The sequence below is a fragment of the Silene latifolia genome, chromosome 4 (assembly GCF_048544455.1).
Source record: "Silene latifolia isolate original U9 population chromosome 4, ASM4854445v1, whole genome shotgun sequence".
NCBI classification, from domain to species: Eukaryota; Viridiplantae; Streptophyta; class Magnoliopsida; order Caryophyllales; family Caryophyllaceae; genus Silene; species Silene latifolia.
In genome coordinates this window covers 7,279,739-7,301,656 of record NC_133529.1, presented here as the reverse complement: position 1 = coordinate 7,301,656, position 21,918 = coordinate 7,279,739, and the positions used below count along the sequence as shown (strand labels likewise).

Genomic DNA, 21,918 nt, shown 5'->3' with positions numbered 1-21,918 from the left:
GTTGAGAAATGCGTAGGGTACTTATACTGTTGCATAGACCTGCTGTACCTCTTGTGAACTTACAATTCATTAAGTTTTTCAAGTTTGTACTTAATAGCTCTTACTTGTGTTAGTTTCTAACCAAGTAAATGAGAAAATTTTTAAAAGGTACACCTAATTCACCCCTCTCCCTCTTAGGTATTAATCGTTCTTAACTCTTCATTTCTCAAGGATGACAAATTCCAAATAATTTTGTCGACTATTTTTACAGCTTGATTCGGGTAATCCAGCCCTTTTCCCTGACCCGCCCCCTAATAACACTGAACCTCTTTATTTAATTTTGAAGCAAGTTCCTTTTATCGATTACAATTACCAATTGATTTTTATAAGATCTCACGTATGTAGAAGGCTCTTGTGAAATAAGCTAGCTAGCTTATTAGCGGCCTACATGTGATTGTTTCACATTGATAAACAATGAAATAATTAATTACCTTACAACAACAATAACAATAACATCAGAGCTTTAATCCCAAAATGATTTGGGGTCGGCTGACATGAATCATCTTTTCGAACCGTCCATGGGTGAACGCACGCCTCAAAATGTGAATAAAAAAGGGGAAGATGAAAAACAAAAAGGAAGAACGAAAATGTAATGGAAAGTCAAGGTAAACTTAGGGGTTTTAAAATCGAATTCTGGCTTTCTTTTATAAAAACTTAAAATTTAAATCGAGAGAAAAGATTAAAACGATTTTTAAAAACCGAAATAGAATTAAGGATCCGGAATTAACCAAGTAAAATCTATAAGAAAGTGGTTGGTAAAAAAGTGTAATAAAGGAGAGAAGAATAAATAATTTAATTTCTTTAAATTAAATAAAAAAACACTAAATATGTCAAAAAACATCAAATAGTAAAAATCCACATGTATCCTTTCCCTCCATTGTGCCCTCTCCATCACCATACTCTCCTCAAGCCCCAGAACTTTCATATCGTGCTCTATCACTCTCAACCATGTCTGTCTCGGTCTTCCTCTACCTCGACCTTTTCTGTTCTCTAAGTCTCGAGCCTCCTAACTGGTGCGTCCATAGGTCTCCTTCTCACATGGCAAACAATTAATTACCTTATAAACGAAAAATCAACTTCTCTTATTCCTCTGCCAATCACTATAATGTAATCCCATAATCTTCGGAAAAACGGATTCTAATAATTTATTAACTATATAAATTAGTTGTTGATTAAGTAGGAGATAAGGAGGTCGTGCACATTGGTGGGAGAACACTTGTTAATCCGGCCAACAAAATAATATAAACATACAATTTGGTTTCAAATGGTATAAATACCCCTCCAACTTAATGAACAATGCAAGCTTTATATATACTAGTTGTTGCGCCGCGCCCTCCCGGGCGCGGAGCCCCAATTCGGAGAATCGTTTATAAAAGACTAACAGGAATCCTGTTGAGGTACCGTGCGTTGGCGTATAGAATAGATGTTAATTACTTTGCCAATTTGCCATCAAAACAGGTTACCTTAAACGCCTTAGCTATCCTTTGTGCATCTTCAATGGTCTCGTGTAAGGAGGACGTTTTATATTGAAAACTGATAATGAGCCATATGATACATTCTCATTTAAATAACGGCTTGTAATAGAAAAACAAATCAGTAAACCGGTTAAAACTACCTCTAGAATTACGTGTTCCCTAAGATACATTCCCATTTAAATAACGGCTTCTTGAAATATGCAATGCGAATAACTACCTTTATCTCCTCGATCTTCTCTTGTTGATTTGAGCTAAAGTCCTTCAACTTCTGGGATGCACCCCCGCTCTTTCAATTTCCGAACTTCACCCAAAACGTCCACCTTGCCAGGTTCTAGTATTAGGTCGGATTCTATAAACAAAGCATGATTAAAAAACAGTGGTCACATACAATATATATGCACCTCGACTTGCACATACATTTGAGAGTTAAAAGGAAACTTTACTTGTCATCCAGGCTGTCCCTACGTGTCTTCTCCCAACAAGCTTTAAGGCTATCGGATCTCCCTCTGTGACGAGGAAAGCATTCAAATTCAGTGAAAAGAAGGTATGAGTTTCTCAAATGGACAGTCGACGACAAACAAAATCATATACGCTTTTGCCTTGCGAATAAACTTAGAAAGAGATACACCACCCAATTTCAGCGAATTCTCTGAGACTGTGCTTTTTATGTCGAGGATGTCGCGGTCTCTGAACAAACAATTTCCGTAACCAAAGAGACCTATTTTTGCTGTACCTAGGCGTAAAATAATCAAATGACTCTATACAAGGATGGAGGAAAAACACAAAAAGAAAAGTTGTACCCCTTTTCTTTAAGGTGTTCTTATTTGGCCTCGAAGTCTCTGTTAGTTTCATATTGTACAACAATTAGACAATAACAAGGGCAACTAAAGCTAATGATAGGTGTAGAACACAATTAGTCAATATAAGGGCAACCAAAGCTCATGATAGGTGTAGAACTCTCAAAATGTTGTCAATAAGTACTCTCAAAATGTTAGGGCCACGTCGCTGCCTAAAACGACAACCAACAATTCAAAGTAAAAGAAGTGCTAAATAAACGCAATATCACAGTAAACCACAATTCAACCTAAAAAGGAAAAACCTCAAACAAACATCGACGATTCGTTCAACTGGAAAACAACAGCCCACGACAGAATCACATATTGACTTGACATGTGAACTGCCACATTGGTCCGAGTCGCTTCCATGTGAACTTTAAACATTGAGGTTCAATGTCCTCATAGAGGAAAGTGGGACAGCACCATGGTCAATCACTACCCTCGTGTGCTCTAAAGTCCCAGATGCCAGCCATATTGGTCAGCGCACACAACCTCAAACTGCATAGTATTATGAAATAAATCATTTGCTGATAAATAACAAATCTAAAACATGAGAGAATCACATATTGACTTGACAGAAATCGCATACCTGAAACTGTGGTAGATCATGTCTGTCCAAGCATTCTATAAATCTCATTAATTGTAGGACAGCATTCTAAGCACAAAATCAATCAATTGTCAAAAATGAGTGAGTCAAAAGAATTGTGTGTTCAAATATACCAATGGATAAAAGCTTTCTAAAATGAGTGGCTGCCTCTAATTGAAACGTCGGATGTTAGCAGATGCTACTCCTTGGACCATGACAAGAATGCTCTCCAACTGTCAAAGAAAGCAGAAGATACTACATGAATACAGAAACTGAGAAAAGTAACTTACTCCCACAGACCACATGTTATTAGTATCTACCGAGTATCATATCCTCATTTAGCATTCAACTACTTTCATCATCACCACCAACAATAACAATAAGAGATCCAAATTAAATGATCCGACAAACCTACAACTCATGCATCATAGTAAGAGATGGTATTAGTAATAATGCAAGGAACATTGCTGTATAAATAAATAGTGGTAAACCCATAAATATCAGAAATTGGAAAAGTGGAAGATTATGTATGGCACACTTATTAGTGCAAAGAGCCAAATATGGCCTAGTTTTAATAAGTAAACTCGATTATTCTGCATCCATTGTATTGTATCCTCAATTGTCCATACATGTATGACAACCTTAAAACAAGATGCAATAAAATGACAATTAGTTACAAGGATCAATTATATATTAGAATGTCAATAATTAAATTACTAAATGACGGCAGAAACTCGCCCTCATAATAGACTCGACCCAATGGTTCAGAAAGAGGTACATTTCCCTCATTCATATTATATTGCTCTTGTGGCTCATTTGACTCATTTGACATTGACACCAAAAAAAAAAAAATATAAGAGTGGCAATAGGTCAATTGGATGATGATTAAAAAGGCCATTTGGTTATTGAAAAGACGTAATAAAATGGCCAGTCAATTCAACATTTCAACCCATTAGTCTAAACGTGGAAACAAGTAAGAATTATTAAGAAATGGTCTCCATAATTGCCATTATTACTACCAATAATGCCCTATAAATACTATCGAATGTTTGTTCTTAATCCACAACAAAAATCATTAAAATCATACAACTTGTTAATTAATGAAGGAGCTTAATTAAACATGGTTAAAGCAAGTTCTTTAACTTCATTTTTAGCCTTATGCCTACTACTAATGACCCTTGATGCCAATTGCTATGGTGAACTACGTCTAAACTACTACTCTGGCAAGTGTGGTAAGGTTAATGTCGAGTAAGCGGTTTTCTATATCGTCAAGCAAAATTATACCGAGGATAAAGATACAGTTGCTGATCTTATTCGTCTCCAATTCATGCTAATAATAACATTCATAGTAGTTTCCGCATCATACCATTACTCAACAAGAACTTACCATATTATGAAAAAAGCCAGCAATCTATTTTGCGGATGAGCGCCGAACCCTAAGCTCATTTAAGCATCACCATTAAACGTAGGGCTGGCATCACAATCCAACCAGCAATTTTGCAACACTCTGCACCAAAACAAAAAACTGAGTGGAATTCAAGACATTCAAAATGAATTACCGAATAACAAAGCAGAGTAAAGAAGGCAGATGTCTACCAGAAAGTACCTGAATGAACAACTACCGAGTCGTAAAGTACATCACAAACAAATCCCGAAACACTCCTCATGGCCGTGCCCCACCACACACATTAGAAATTGCCAGAGGAAGCCTGAGTGAGGGCTGGCATCACCTTGTACTCCTAGCACCGTATTACACGAGAACTGCAATCAAAACAAGGTTAACCCGTCTTAATATAACGCAATAAAATTAAGGTAACAATGTTTATGGTACCGCACAATAAAGAGTATTTAGCACTGTGATTGAGGCACGGTATACCCAAGACATCCGCTAGTCCTAGTGACGTGGCTTGAACAACATGTGACCACCAGGCATGCAAGCAGCAAGCGGGTTGGAGCTGCAATTAGCTGTAAACGGAATTTGAGGAAGCTTAGAGACATGTAGTATCCAATAAAACCGTAAGCGAGAGTAAGAAGTGAACATAAACGGTAGCTGGGTTTTGTAACAGCCGGCACGAATGGCAAGCCAGCAAGCCTAGCCGAGCGACAAATATAAAATGGGTCAGCTTAAAACGCGGTGGTACTGCAATAGTAACCATGTGTAAACGTACACAGAATAAGTAAAGGCAAAATTAATAGGCGAGCAAAGAAAAGGATCCCAAACCAAACTAAAGAATCACATACATTGACATCCCAACACAGACAGCTAAGGGTTTGAAGCTGCCACAAGTTAGCAAGCGCTTAAACTTTGGACACCATGAGTACCTGTAGACACCAATAACAAATTAGGAAGACCATCGAACAACAGATGAAGACAGTGACTGTGCTGCTACAAGAATTAAAGCATAACCAGAATAAAAAAAAATCTAACGCACAGCTCCAAATCAATGTCCTTTCGGTTATACCTTTAACCCCACTAAAAAAAACAGCCACATCTCTCAAAACCTAAAATCATAAAAAAAACACACTTAAATTAAAATGCAAATCAAAACAAATCTTTAATACAAACACTTCTACCAACACCCCGGAGGGATTGATAGCTGTACGGAACAATTAATAATTGAATATACCAACACATAACACAACAGCGGAGCTAAAGGGCGTAACTAAGTAACAAGCTTACAAATGTCCGGACATCTTTAGAGTAAGCCAGCATCCGAAATGCCAAACCCGAAACGAGAATCTGCAAATATGTAACCATAACACTAATTTAAACCACAATGAACAGCAAAACAATGAGATATTCAGAACTGTCAAAATGACAACATCCACATAAACCAAAGCAATACTTGGCCGCTCAATTGCTAACCTTTGAGGAGAACTTAACGAATCTCGAGTTCCAAGCTCATGCCCAAAACGTCTGCCCCATAAAATAACCATCTCAAAATTCGGCAAACAAAATAATAAACAATAAGAAAAGGAATTTGTTGATTAAAAACAACTTCTAAACACCAAAAGATGATACCCCTTCAACCAAATAAAACACAATAATACCCCATCACAATCTAATCTACACTGTGCAAAAAAAATTCACCCAGGCGACATTCAGACACCAATTTACATTCTCATATAAAGGCAAACTCAAATAGACACATTTTCAATCCAATAACCCTATTAATTGCGAAAATCAGCTCAACATTGTACGCCTAGAAAATTACCTGAGCAAAACCAAGCCGGAGTGAAACACAAAATCTCGATCCGTGAAAGCCAGTGTCGAAGTTAGATCAATCAAGTGTCCGGTAACACCACAGAATGATACCCCTTCAACAAAGTAAAACACAATACCACATCACAATCCAAGTTACAGTTTCGCAACACAATGCAAAAAAAAAAAAAAAAATTAACCCGGACGACATTCAAGACACCAATTTACATTCCCCCATAAAATCAAACTCAAATAGACATATTTCCAATCCCATAACCCTATCAATTGCAAAAATTAGCTCAACGTTGTATGCCTAGAAAATTGCCTGAGCAAAATCAAGCCAATTCGAAAACAAAATCCCGATCCGCGAAAGCCATTGTCGAGGTTAGATCTATGGACGTATAAAAATATTGTGAAGTATTTTGAGCAGATCGTAACAATAATAATAATAATAATAATATCAGATCGAAATAACAAACAACAAAATTAAATACCTTTGGGAGGATGTGAGATACTGAGCTTTGTTGAGAGATTTGTGAAGAGTGAAGATAAAGAGACATATGAGAATGAATGGAGTGGAATGAATGAAAGGAAAGTTGATGGTGTGGCTGTGAGTAAAGGAGATATGGAGGGATGAGATCTTAAGGAGGAATCCAACGGTATAGGAGGATATTGCTTAGCCACTATTCATTGCTATAGTGCATAGAAGTTGGCTCTTTTTAAGAAGTAAGGATATATATATATATACTGCGCTCTTGATTAATAACTCCTCTAGTAAACATGGTGAAGATATTACAATATGTGATCATGATTGCCATCGCCATACTCGCGGTCGCAGCAATGACTATTTCCAGTGCCTCCCTAGAAGAAAGCGTTACTATTAGCGGTTTTGGTGACTCATCAGAACAAAATGCTCAATTATCGGAACACCATCTTCAGATCGAACAAAGTACTCAATCGGAACACCATCCTCACAGCGAACAAAATCCTGGATCTATTTTGGATCCATGACTTCCCTGTTTATCGCTTCCAGCTTTATGAGATGTCTCTTGAGAGAGAACTCTTTTATTTTTGTTTTGTTTTGCTTTCATCATCATTGTTTGCTACTTTGCTTGGATTTGTATTGAATTGAATTGTTTTGTTAATTATATCTTCTATTCTATCTGCCTCATCGATTAATTATTATAACAAACTCGAAAATAACATTATAACCTTAATTATTTCTCCCACTTCCGCAAAATTCTCAAAGGCCAACAAACTAGCATATATGTTCTCCAATGGGCTAAATGATCTTCTATCGTCTTGCTATATATCAAAATATCGTCCAAGTATAGTACCACAAAATGCGGCCTATAAACGGTTTTAATTAACCGCATAAAAGTAATTGAGGCTTTTCTAAGTCCAAATGGCATGACCGACCACTCGTATAAACCAATTTTAGTTTTGAAAGCGGTTTTCCACACATCACCCTCCCGCATTCTAATTTGATGATACCCACTTTGTAAGTCTATTTTTGAAAATACCTGGGACCAATGTAACTCTTGTAGCGCCTTAACTGGGACAAACTTATCTCGATCTGAATCGAATCAACTTAACTTAACTTATAGGATCTCGAATCAACTTATTGGATCTGAATCGAATCAACTTATAGGATCTCGAATCGAATCAATCAACTTATAGGATCTCGAATCAATCGAATCAACTTATAAGATCTCGAATCAACTTAAATTAAGTGAGGTATAGGATCTCAATCGAATCAATCAACTTATAGGATTTGAACGAGCTTATAAGATCTCGAATCGAATCAACTTATAGGATCTCGAATCGAATCAACTTATAGAATCGAATCAACTTATAGGATCTCGAACCGAATCGAATCAACTTATAGGATCTGAAGTGAACTTATATTAAGTGACTTTAAGTCCAAAAGAACAGGGCCGTAGAGCATATCATCCAGTCTCGGGATTGGGTAACAATACTTGATTGTGATGTTCTGGTGTTTGTGCTCCCTTTGGACACCAACGCATATACAAGTAATGGTACTTGATTGTTATCTAAGATTCTCTACTATATTCAATAGTTGTCTTACTTCAACTTTTATTTAAGAACGTCTTAACTTAAAGGGTAAAAAAGCGTGTCTCGGACAAACTCAAGCACAAGCGCACTTGGGCAAAAGGCAAAACGTCTTGGAGTTTAAAGAAGCATGTTTCTTTTTCTACCAGTTTTCTACCATGTGACTGAGTTAGCTTCATGAGTTAGCTTCATGAGTTATCGTATTCGATTTCAACCCTAAATAACACTATTTATCTATTTTGAAGGAGTACTCGATTTTCATGAGAGACTAGTTTACCCGCACACTCAAACGTACTCTGTTACATTTCAAAATTTCTGAGTGCTTTATCAGACTCGGGGAACCGTTTATATGATTTACGGACTTCATTTGTTTCGGGACCCTAAAATCCCGAAAATCGTGTATTATAAAACTTAGATTTGAGCCGTTTGAGAGGTCGTACCGGCTCATGTTTCTTTACCGAGAGGTTTTTCTACCATGTGTCAAGTGTAGCTTCATGGGTTACATGATTTTCACCCGAGACTCGTTTATCACGTACCGACACTCTCAAATGTCCTCTATTGCTTCTCAAATTTTGTATGGCTACTTTATCTGACCCGAGAAACGGACCGTATAATTTACAGAAATTTTTGTTTTGGAACCCTGAAATCCCGAAAACCGTGTATTACACACTTAAATTTGAGCCGTTTGAAAGGTTGTACAGGGTCAAGTTTCTTTTTCCTACCAGTTTTTCTACTACGAGTCTGAGTCACTACATGAGTTTCCGTATTCGATTTTGAGCCTTAAATAAGTAGTATTCGTCTTATTTTAATGAGTACATGATTTTCGTCAAAGCCTCGTTTATCGTGTACGGCCGTACAGTACAGGCAGGTCCGACACTCTCAAATGTCCTCTGTTGCTTCTCAAAATTTGTGTGGCTACTTCATTTGACCCTAGAAACCGCATGTATGATTTACATACATTTTTGTTCCGGGACCTTTTAATCCCGAAAATCGTGTATTAAACTAAATTTGAGCCGTTTGGGAGTGGCGTATGACTATAAAGTGGGCCGAGTATAACCTATACTTGACTTAGTGACGTGTATTAAACCGTGTATTAAACCTTAGACAAGACTAGAGGTCACTAGCTCGGGAGTGACGTATGACTATAAAGTGTAACACCCGCCCTTTTCGTATAATTTTCATAAAGAAAAGTAATACTTTTACATTACTTTAACTAGTTAATTTCATTATATTAATAAAAGTAATTTAATTAAAGCTATAAGTTTTAAAGCTTACGTATATAAAATATACGTTTTCGTCGGATAGAAATAATAATAATAATAATAATAATAATAATAATAATAATAATAATAATAATAATAATAATAATAATAATAATAATAATAACTATATTGATAATAAAATTTCCGTCTTAAATTATAGTAGGTTTAAGATTTAACCTCCGTCTAAAGAAAGAACCGTCACATGCTCACATGTGAGGCTAAACTTATCTACTCTCGACCTATCCCGGGTCGACAACACACCCCTCAATTTTGGCACCCAACTAATATAATAATAATATTTTCACTCTCCCTCACCCTCTCTGACCAACCATATCCCACCAACAAACCCTTGGTCATTTTCGAAATCCTCCCTGTGTAAAAAGCTTGAACACCTGCAACAACATTTCAGCAGCTGTAGAAAGAAAACTCAAAAACGAGCTCAAAAGAACCCATTTATGGCGACTTAAAAATCTTAGATTTCTAGCTCATTTTTCGACCAAACTCAATAATTCTTGCACCATTCTTCTCCTTATCTCTCCCTTCATCTTTTAAGGTAAGAAAGGCATAGCCTTGTGAAGTTCTCGTCTCGACCCGTCTCATAAATGTGACGTTTTTAGACTAACTCGGCTCTTATTACGGTTTTTAGGTGAAGACTTTGAGGACCCGAAGGAAACTCGTTCATAATAGACCATTCCCTTGAAGATTGAAGAAAGTTAAGGTAACGGTGATAGGTTACTCGACAAACGTCGGGAAACTCACCTCCTTACTCGACTTTTCTGTGTTTGTCGTAAAAGTTTAAGTCTTTATTATTTTCCTCATGTTTGGAGTTGGTTTTGAAATACTTGTGATGGGTTTACATGGTCACTTGGTGGCTTTCATGGCTTGGCCTCATGTGTATAGCCGGTTATGAGACTGAATGTGACTCGTGACTCGTTGTCCCTTCGAACAATTTCGCGTCTGCTTCCTGGGTTTTTCTGGTCTGTGTGTGTGACATTATTTAACAGTGCTAACCCCAGCTTAGTCAGACAAACTCCCATCCTAATGCTACCCTCAAGGTCAGTCTTGAGTTGGGTTCAAAATGGATTGTTAGGGACTGGTTTATGTGGTGAATGTTAGCGTCCTGCCCCTGTTTCGTGGCGGATACCTCCATCTCCCGGACCTGTTTCGTACCTGAACTCTCATGTCATGCTTCCCCTGTATGCATTGGTTAATCCCCTTTCCCCTGTTTCTGAAACATGCACTGTTGACTCGTTTTTTTGGAGCATGATTTGAATTGTTGGGCTCACAAGTCTACAAGTTTTGGACTGGTTTTGTATCGGGTTTTGGTGTGCAGTTGCCCTCCTTTTTGCATTCCTCCTGCTTACCGTAATATCACTTGTGAGTTGTGAATCACATTATTTTTTTTGGACTCTTTACTACTCGGTTTTGGACCCATTATAAGTTGCATATTGGACTTGAATTCTTACAATATTTGGACTCGAATTCTTAAAATATTTGGACCCGAGTTCTTATATTTTTAGGACCCGAATTCTTATAACATTTGAACCCCTATTCTTGTACCTTTTGGGCTCACTACCCTTGTATGCTTGGGCCCAATTTGTCACTCGTATTGGTTTGTTTGCATTTCGTAAATTCCCACATGACGTAAATTATCCACTACCACTTGTTATATTTTATTTATTTTATTCAACCGACATGAATATTCATAAAATGAAATGTTTATTTTGTATGTTCAAGTATGAAAAGATAATTACAAATAATTACTTGTAGGAGTCGTATTCTTGTAGAAATGCCATGATACTATCATATATGCTTTATTTACATTTACGCCCTACTTGTCTTTGTTACCGCAAGTACGGGTTTGGCTTTGCTTGTCTTTGTTCGCAAGTATGGTTTTGTCCACTTGTCTTTGTCTTTGGCAAGTGAGTCATATCTTAGTCTTTCCGCCACTTTCGTGCTGTTCTGGCGATTGGGGTACTCGGTCTCTATTAGGAGTCGAGTCTTGGGTGCGTGCTGTGCTGGCGCACGTCGAATCGGGATGTACACCCGAGAATCTGCAGATTTAGACTAGGGCCGTATCATTATCGTAGTCCTACCCGGGGAAATTATAGTCTAAGAGTAGTAAATGTTAGCATTTTGGATGGTTATATTGGTCATATCTCCTTGAATTACGTGCTCATGTTTAAGTGGTCTCTATCTTGCCTTCTTACATTTTCCTCCATTATTTGACATTGTTTATGCTTTGCTTACTTGCCTATCTTACTCCTTCTCCTTATTCTTGAATCTTTGAACATGTAAGATCATATGCTTAGTTACAATTCAGCTTACCCTTATCTTACTTAATCTGATCATTTGTTTATGTGCTTTGTCATGTTCATCTTGATGTTTTGTGGCTGGGAGAACCTTGAGTTACTCCCACCGATCGTGGCTTTCATGTTTACATGAATGACGAGTTGGTGAAGATGATTATATGGGGTTTGACGTGTGAGCTAGCGAGTACCCCGGACTTTTAGATTTACTATTTACCGCTTAGACTCACCTATTTCTTTATGTCATTCGAGGGATATATTTTCCTCACTTTTGACCGTTTTATTTGTATGGACCCTTGTTTTTATTTCCGTTTTTCCTTCTGTTGAATGTTAGTGACTCCCGCATGCTAAACTCTATCTACTAAATAAAAGTTTTAAAAACTTCACATTTTTCGTATATATTTAGTAGTTTACTTTCCGCTTTATCGCGGGGTGTCACAATAAAGTGGGCCGAGTATAACCTATACTTGACTTAGTGGAGTTGTTATAACGTCCGCCTATAGAAGGGTCGTCTTAAAACTGTCATAACTTTAGATATAGACATGATATTGATGTGATTCCAATTGGAGTTGATAAATTGTTCTCTTACGATTCCAAGGGTAGGTCACACGCCCAAAATGACCAAGAAACGAGTGAGATCTGACTATTACGAAAACTGGTCATTGCTGAGAACTGTGTCGCACTTGACCGAGTGAGGTTCACTCGACCGAGTGGACTCGACACTCGATCGAGTGAGTGACACTTGACCGAGTGAGTGACACTCGACCGATTGGACTCGCCATTCGACCGAGTGGCACCGAATCAGAACACGGGATAAGGAAATCTTATCTCCTTATCCTCATTCATTTTATCTTCTTCCTTCTCACTCCAAATGCTCTCCCTTCCCTCTAAAACCCTCACAAACACTCTTACATGGGATTCAAGCTTACTTTCATGGATTGTTCATCCTTTTCCTTCCTCCCTCAACATTTGTAAGTTAAGATCTACCCTTGTTTAATTAGTTTAAACCCTAACTTTTGGGGTTTTTGTGTTGGGTAATTAATTAGTAATTAGTATATGTAATATGGGTAATTATTGGGTAATAACAAGGGGTTTTGTATTATATAATAGTGTAGGATGTATTTATGATGATATTACATGGTTTGTTTAGGAATAAGACGGTCTTGCGAGACGGAATCATATGGGATTCGAGTAGCTTATGAAGAATGCTAAAAGGTAGGTTTATCCTACTCGGTTTCAATATTTTTGTGTGCATATTTGTGTGTCTTGCATCTTCATTTTTATGTATGAGTCGATTGGGATAACATGGTTGTATTTGAGGAAGTTTTATCCATGATATATTGGGATTGAGTTCATGATGAATCATATAATTGGTGTTGTGTTGCATTTTCCATGTATGGTCATTGTTGTGTTGTGTTGGAGATCATTGGTGGTGTTACTTGGTTATTGTGGAGACGTAAGGCGGTTGGGAGACCGTCTTACGCTTGAGTCGCCTCTTGGAGCTTGCCACTCCAAGAGGAATGTGCACATTAATGGCTTGAGTTACGGAGGGACTCGTGTGGTTGAGACACGACGTCCGGCAAGTGATCCGGTTGGTTTTCGGACCCGATACGTCTGAGCGTGTCCCGATACCTATTTATGGTTGTTCGTATGTCTGGGCGTGTCCCGGTACCAGTGTGGTTGTCGGTATATCTGGGCGTGTCCCGGTACCGTGATGGTTGTGAGCTTGTGTGTACGTCTAGTCTGGGCGTGTCCCGGTACCGGAGTGGTTGTTGTTTGATAGCGTCTCATTCATGTTTTAATCATGTTGCATACTCACAGACTTTGAGTTGAGTTACACTGTATTCATTTATTGAAACCGACGTTTGTGTGTCTATGTAATTGTCAACTATTTCCGGGGTGGCCTGTGTCGATCCATATGACATTTCCGATCATATGGGGAGGTGGTTGAGTATAGGTTTTGCTTGTTGATGTGATCGGGATTTGGGCTGCGCCTTGGACTCGGAGTCGAGTAGCGTAACATAGATGACATAGATGGTAGTGACTTGTAATTTGTATAGTTCACCTTATTCATTTGTTTACATTTATGTAATCTTGAAAATTGTTATTTAATTAATGAATTTCTTAATTGTAATTCTAATTTCACTGTCTCGGGAAATCGAGATGTTAACATCTCTCAATTACCTAGGCCGAGTAACAATGGGGTGTTACACTTTGTCGCAAAATTGGGTATTCCTTAAAAATAGATTAATATTTCTTTTTAGGGCTGAAAATCGAATACGGTAACTCATAAAGCGACCCGAGACACATGGTAGAAAAATTGGGAGGAAAAGAAACATGACCCGGTACGATCGACCTCTCAAACGGCTCAAATTTAAATGTATAATACACGGTTTTCGGGTTATTAGGGTCCCGGAACAAAAACGTCCGTAAATCTTGCAGACGGTTCCTCGGGGTAGAGAAAACAGCCACACAAATTTTGAGAAGCAACATAGGACATTTGTTTGAGGGTGCCGATACGCGTTAAACGAGTATAAGACGAAAATCAGGCAGTCCTTAAAAATAGATGAATACTTCATATTTAGGGCTGAAAACCGAATACGGTAACTCATGAAGCGACCTATGACACGTGGAATAAAAACTAGGCGGAAAAGAAACATGACCTGGAATGACCTCTAAAACGGCTCAAATTAAAGTGTATAATACATGGTTTTCGGGATTTCAGGTCCCAAAACAAAAATGTTTGTAAATCTTACGGACGGTTCCTAAGGTCGTAAAAAGCAGCCGTAGAAATTTTGAGAAACAATTAAGGACATTTAAGGGTGCTGGTACGCAATAAATGAGTATGACATGAAAATCAGGTACTCCTTAAAAATAGATGAATATTTCATATTTAGGCCTGAAAATCGAATACATCAACTCATGAAGCGACCCCTGACATTTCGAATAAAAATTAGGAGAAAAAGAAACATGACCCGGAACGACCTCCAGAGCGGCTTAACTAAAGTGTATAATACACGATTTTCGGGATTTTTGGGTCTTGGAACAAAATATTTTTAAATCATACAGAAGATTCCTCAAGTAAGATAAAACAGCCACACAAATTTTGAGAAACAATAGAGGACAATTGATGCTGCCGGTACGCGATAAATTAGACTTAGTCGAAAATTGGGTATTCCTTAAAAATAGATGAATACTTCTTATTTAGGGCTGAAAATCGAATACGGTAACTCATGAAAGGACCCTGACACGTGGAAGAAAAACTCAGAGGAAAAAAAACATGACCCGATAAGATCTCTCAAACGGCTCAATTTTAAGTGTGTAAATACACGTTTTTCGGGATTTCAGGTTCCCTGGACAAAAACATCCGTAAATCTTACGAACGTTTCCTCGGGTCAGATAAAGCAGCCATACAAATTTTGGGAAGCAACCGTTGACATTTGAGGGTGCCGGTGCGCGATAAACGAGCCTCAGACGAAAATGGGGTATTTTATAATACTTCTTGATTAGGGCTGGAAGTTGAATACGGTAACTCATGAAGTGACCCATGGCACGTGGAAGAAAAACTGGCAGAAAAAGAAACATGACCCTGTACGACCTTTCAAACAGCTCAAATTTAAGTGTATAATACACGGTTTTCGGGATTTCAGGATTCTGGAACAAAAATGTCTGTAAATCATACGGACGGTTCCTCGGGTAAGATAAAGCAGCTAACAAATTTTGAGAAGTAATAGAGGACATTTGAGGGAGCTGTTACGCGATATACGAGTCAAGGATAAAAACCAGGTACTCCTTAAAAATAAAATAATACTTCTTATATTTAGGGCTGAAAATCGAATACGGTAACTCATGAAGCGACCCTAGACATGTGGTAGAAAACCTGGTAGGAAATGAAACATGACCTGGTATGACCTCCGAAACGGCCCAAATTTAAGTGTATAATACACTATTTCCGGGGTTTCTAGGTACCAAAACAAAAATGTATATAAAACATACGGACGGTTCCTCATGTCAGATAAAGCAACCTCACAAACTTTGGGAAGCAACAAAGGACATTTGAGGGTATCGGTATGCGATAAACGAGTCTGAGACAAAAATCAGGTACTACTTAAAAATAGATGAATACTTGTTATTTAGGGCTGAATATCGAATACAGTAACTCATGAAGCGACCCCTGACACGTGGTAGAAAAACTGGGAGGAAAATAAAAATGACCGGTACGATCTCCCAAACGGCTCAAATTTAAGTGTATAATAAACGATTTTTAGGGTCCCGGGATAAAAACGTCCGTAAATCTTACGGACAGTCCTCGAGTCAGATAAAGCAATCACACAAATTTTGAGAAGCAACATACGACATTTGAGGGTGTCGATACGTGATAAACGAGTATCGGACGAAAATTAGGTACTACTTAAAAATAGATGAATAATTTTTATTTAGTGTTGAAATTCGAATATAGTAACTAATGAAGCGACACCTGACACGTGGTAGAAAAATTAGGAGGAAAGAAACATGACTCGGTACGACCTCATAGACCGCTCAATTTTAAGTGTATAATACACGTTTTATCCTACCATAAGCTTTTATCGGGCATGTTTGGATTGGGTCATATATCAACTTTGATTGTTTGATAAAATATAATGCGAATGCTCGTGAAAAAATTGAGTTAATGGCAAAACTAGTATAGATCCCGCGCAAATGCGCGGTTTTCTATATTGACATATTAGAGAAACTAACAATTAGTAGTAGTATTAACTTCAATTGAAATTTAATTATAAAATTTACTATTAATAATGTATAGTATTAAGTAGAAAAGAGAATTTTCAACAATTTAATACTTGTCGTTTTTATAAAAAAACACAACATTTTATATAATTTTTTTTTTCATAACAAATCTGTATATATATTTAAATTTCAGCTATCAAATTTTTATACTTTGATAGTATTCACATTCAAAATTTGTGAAGTTGGACTTCCGAAAAGAGAATATAACCTTTGGTTTGAAACTTAGAATAAGAGGGTAAGTGAAATTAAACAATATGGCCCAATTGTAGATATTACATAATGAAGCCCAATTAGAGAGTAAATTTCATTTAGGCGGGAAAATTCGAAGATCTCTTATTCTTTTAGTATAAGGGGGATTAAGTTAAATCAATTTTGATCTTCAGGGCATGACGATTATGGAGAAAGTATGCCCGTGAAAAAATTGGGTCAAAACCGCATATATACTGCCCATGCAGGGAGTTGAACCCGGAACCTTACAATTCATGCCATTGCATGCTTTGAGGATGATCCGCGCTTCATTGCACTCACAGCGACTGATCTTCATTATTTGCGAATAAAAATGGGATGGAGGAAGTAATTTTTAGTAGTTAACAACTACCATCTCAAATGTTATTGAAACTCGGTAACATACATTGGCCGTGTACTCGTATCACTTTTCTTAATCCTTTAATAGTTGTAAAATACTCCCACCATCTCGATTAGGGGTGGCCAAATTTACCTTGTCTGCCTCCATGACCCCGGTCCGACACGTCAAAGCAAATGCCAAGCCCGGGTCGAGCAAATCCCACCCTGTCCCTCCCTCAACCCACCCCTTGAACCTCTCTCGGGCGGGGGTCCACCTCCACCAGACCCGGCCAAGCCTGTGTTGACTTGTTCCCCCCACCCCGGGCTACGCCCAAATGTTTAATCACTCCTAATCTTGATCATTTATTTATATTTGTTTTTGACACAAAAATCAAGGAAAATACGTGGTTTTTAATTAACGTAAGTAAATGATCGGGACAGAGGGAGGAGGAGGTCGGGAGCCAAGGAGGTCATGGACATTCGTGGGAGAGCACGAGTACTAATTCGGCAATAATAGAAGCAAGGAAACTCATTAAAAAAATTAAGTTATCACAAATGTAAGGACCATTACATTAATAATAGGCCTAAACCTAAAAAATTCTTCTAGTGAGTAGTATAAATACCTCCAACACATAAGAACAAATGTTAATCTCACAAAAGTTAATCACTTGATCACTTGCCCATTTTTGATGCCTAATTCATCACAAAAGTTAATCTCACATGTTGGTAACTCTTCTGAAAGCTTGCAAAGTTCTAGAAGAACATAAATTCCGACTTGATTATCGTCATTTTCTTTTTCAATGGTAATATAAAGCATCTTCAAATCTTTGGCCACGCCGAAAATGTAACGCAAGAGTTGTATCTCATATACGTTACCAAGAAAATCCCGTAATTCAATTTTCTGAATCTTGTTTTGTAAACAGCAAGGTAAGATGTCGATCTCCGACCACTTTATATCGTCCCATTTCGCTCTATTTATCCGTTTCAACACTAGACATTCGACACTTGGACATTGTTCTAGAAAACACTTAAGGCCATACCAACTTAATCTAGAAGTCAAACCCACTTCTAAATGGGTTAGTTTATAGAAGACTTCAATTTTAAAGTCTAGAATCAATAGAGGATGGAGTAAATCACCACTTAATTCAAGGGTCTTAACACGAAAAACGGGATTAAAAACCGACATTACATGTTTTGGGCAACGCATATACTCCCCATAGCGGTCTCTCATGAACAAATTCGCTTTTAATAAATCAATTGGGGCTTTGAGAAAACATAATTTCACCATACAAGGACTTTTCACTTCAAAATAATGTAATTTCGGCGTATCAATCATAATTTTGTTCTTAATAATCGAATAATTTTCACCAATCAAATTTACGCTCAAATATTTCAAATTTTGAGCGTTTATTTTGATTGGTCCCGTGAATTTCATCATCATGTCGATATGAACACGTAAAGTTTCTAGCAAATGGCAAGACTTTAATAGATTTTCGAAGGAGTTTAGATCAAATTCGCGTAAGCTAATGACGAGTTTCCTTAAATTAAGATTCGTATGGTTAACTTTTACCTCTTTTAGAGAAACGCCATGAATAGCGTACAGCTCTAGCTCTTCAAGTGACTGCTTTTCAAAGATGGAACATGGTAATAAAATCGTAGACCGACCGTAATTTTCAAAGAATACCTTGAATTGTTTGATGTTTGTACCCTTATAGACAATACCATGAATTAATGGCGCAAAATTTATGGAAGCCGAAATATCTGGAAGATTTGGATGAGCCTTGAATTTTAATTCGATGACGCCTGTATTGGTCCAAAGATAACGCCATGATCTCGATAAAATGGCGGTAGCAACCGCGAACTTGGTTGGAAGAAATGAAAGGATGATTGTGAGAATATCGCTTGGTAGTGAAGTTAATCGATCATTGTCTTCATAGTTCATGATTTGTTTTAGTTTTTTTTTTTAACAATTAAAGAAGCAATGCTAAATCTTTTGAAAGGTATTAGGGTTTTATAAGAGTTATAGGGTTTAGGTAGTTATAAATTGAAATACTTTTTGTATAAAACCGTTTTACTTAAATATTATTACAAATAAATATCTACTAAAATAACTTCCACCAATCACCACTTTCCATAATAAGACATTAAAGTCTTTCGTTATATAGTTTAGAATTCTAGGTAACCTTCCTTATTTCGTCAATTCACGTGACCTTTCCTATTTCTATTTTTGGGAAAGTTTCATAACTTCTTGACCTTTATTGGAGCATTTACGGTTTAATGTGTTGCTGGAAATCCATTAGAATTGCATAAGAATTTGTTCATCGAGTTTGAAGAGTTTTGAGAGTCGAGATTGATTTGGAGAAATCAAGTAGTTATTATGGTCCATTCTGCGCTAAGGATTTAAGGTGACGCTCCGAAGCTAGAAGACATTGATTTACAACGGTGTGGTGTCGTTCAAATACAAACTCGAGAGATTTAGTTTTAAGCGATATGAATAAGAAAAGACGGTCTCTCGCTAAGTTATTTTCATTAAAATACATTTCAGCGCATTATTCAATTCTTTAGTACTACAAATACAATGATGAAAAATCAGCTCCTCATATTTCTCTACTCTATCTACCTTAACTTCTCGACGATACTCGGTCCTTGATACATTTTGCCCATCTTTATAAAGCAAGATAGTAACGCCTTTGAAAGCTCCAAAAATTCCGGCGAGAGTTTGATTTCCTTTACAATTGCCGATTCATCACCATTAATTTGAATGGTAATAATATGAAGCTTCTTCAAAGCTTTCGCTACACTAAAAATATAACGCACGGCTTGTAAAACAACTTCACTATCACCAAAATTCCACAATTCTATCCTCTCAATCTTATTATGTAAACTACGAGGCAAGAATTTGATCTCCGACCAATTTAAATTATCCCATTCCGCTCTACATATCCGTTTCAACACTAGACATTCGACATTTGGACATTTTTGTAAAAAACAATTGACGCCGTTCCAACTTAATTGGGTATAACTCAAACCCATCTCAAGATGACTTAGTTTATGGAAGACTTCGATTTTAAGGCCGGGGTTATCTAGGGCAAGGAGTAAATCACCACTTATTTTAAGGGTCTTAACCCGAAAAATAGGATTAAACACCGACAATGCATGTTTTGAGAAAAATGGACGCCCGTCTCCCATGAACAATTTCGCTTTCAATAAACCCGTTGGGGTTTTGAGAAAACAAAATTTCAAAATACAAGGACTATGAATTTCAAAATATTGCAATTTCGGCGTATCAAACATGTATTTGTTCTTATCGATTGTATGTTTTGAGAAAACTAATTTAATGCTCAAATATTTCAAATTTTGAGCATTTATTTTAATTGGACCCTTTAATTGATTCAACACTTGGACATGAACCCGCAAAATTTCTAGCAAAGGACTAGACTTTAATAGATTTTCAAAAGACTTTAGATCATATTCGCCTACGCTAATGACGAGTTTTCTTAAATTAAGATGCTTATTATTAACTTCTATTTTTCCTAGAGAAAGGCCGTGATTAGCGTACACTTCGAGAACTTCGAGTGACGGTTTTTGTAAGAAGAAACCGGGTAACGAAATCGTAGAACTACTGGAATTTTTAATAGTTACCTTAAATTCCTTGACTTTTGTACCGAAATAGACAATATCATGAATTACTTGTGCCAAACTTGTGGGAATGTTGATGTTTAATTCGATGACATTTATATGTCGCCACGAAACCCGTCTAAGGATGATGGAATAGATGGCCTTCAATTTATGTTCTGGAAGATCAGTAATAGGGAAGCGAAGGGCGGTGATGTTGGTCCAAAGATGACGCCATGAACTCGATAAAATGGCGGTAGCAATCGCGAAGTTGGTGGGAAGAAATGAAAGGATGATTATGAGAATTTCTCTTGGTAGTGAACTTAGTCGATCATTGTGTTCATAGTTCATGATTTGTTTGGTGGTTTGAAGAAATGAAAGACGGACTACTAAATCTTTTTAAATGTATTTTTTAGGGTTTTAAATAGACCTGACAAATAGATCATGCCGTATTCGTGTTCGTGTCAACTTTAAACGGATCACCACGAGTCCATGACCCCAACCCTAACCCGACCCAATTTCATACACGGGTCATTTGTCTCAACCCTAGCCCAACCCCTTTAATTTTTCCATAACCCAACCCGACTTATTTAACCCGTTTATTTTTAGCAGGTCATTTTTAACCCATTTAACCCAACAAACTAATAAACTAAACAAAGCTTTATATCCCTATTATCCTGAAAATGATGGATGAGAATGGATATATTTAAGTTGTTTGTTTGGATTATTGATTTAACCCAAATATATTATGACACTTTTAAATAAACAGCCATGATATGGCTAAATGTGCTGTGTCTTACTTCACCAAATTATTCAGAAGCTCAAGGCCGTCGGGTTTTAATGACATATTGGCAGCGGTAGAGGGTCGAGTAACGGAAGCAATGAATGCGAGTTTGCGTTGCAGCTATAGGGAGGACAGAGGAGGTGGTGTATGCCCTTAATCAAATGCACCCGCTTAAGGCTCTAAGCTTAGACAGTATGAATGATCTTTTTTTTTTTGTTTTTACCAAACTTACTGGTATATAGTGATAGGGCGCCACCGGGTGACGCCCAAATTGGGTGCCACCCTCTCACAACAATTGTTTATTGAAGGGGTCCTCACTCACCCCATGTGAGAGGGTGGCGCCCAAATTGAGTGTCACCCGGTGGCGCCTTTTCATTTTCCCTCTATT

At 37.3% G+C, this 21,918-nt stretch overlaps 1 protein-coding gene and 1 long non-coding RNA gene across 2 annotated transcripts in view; both read right to left on the bottom strand.

The window, feature by feature from the left end:
• Positions 1 to 473: 473 nt before the first annotated feature.
• Positions 474 to 21,918, bottom strand: part of LOC141652765 (uncharacterized) — a 275,045-nt gene continuing 253,600 nt past the window's right edge. The window contains exon 3 of the mRNA XM_074460363.1: positions 474 to 860. The gene's annotated coding sequence lies outside the window, so the exon portion shown is untranslated. The remainder of the gene's footprint in view (positions 861 to 21,918) is intronic.
• LOC141652020 (uncharacterized) lies at positions 4,330 to 5,129 on the bottom strand. The gene is made up of 3 exons (XR_012546939.1): positions 4,813 to 5,129; positions 4,543 to 4,697; positions 4,330 to 4,443 (listed from the first exon to the last, which is right to left on the bottom strand). It is a non-coding gene; the product is annotated as an uncharacterized LOC141652020 (long non-coding RNA).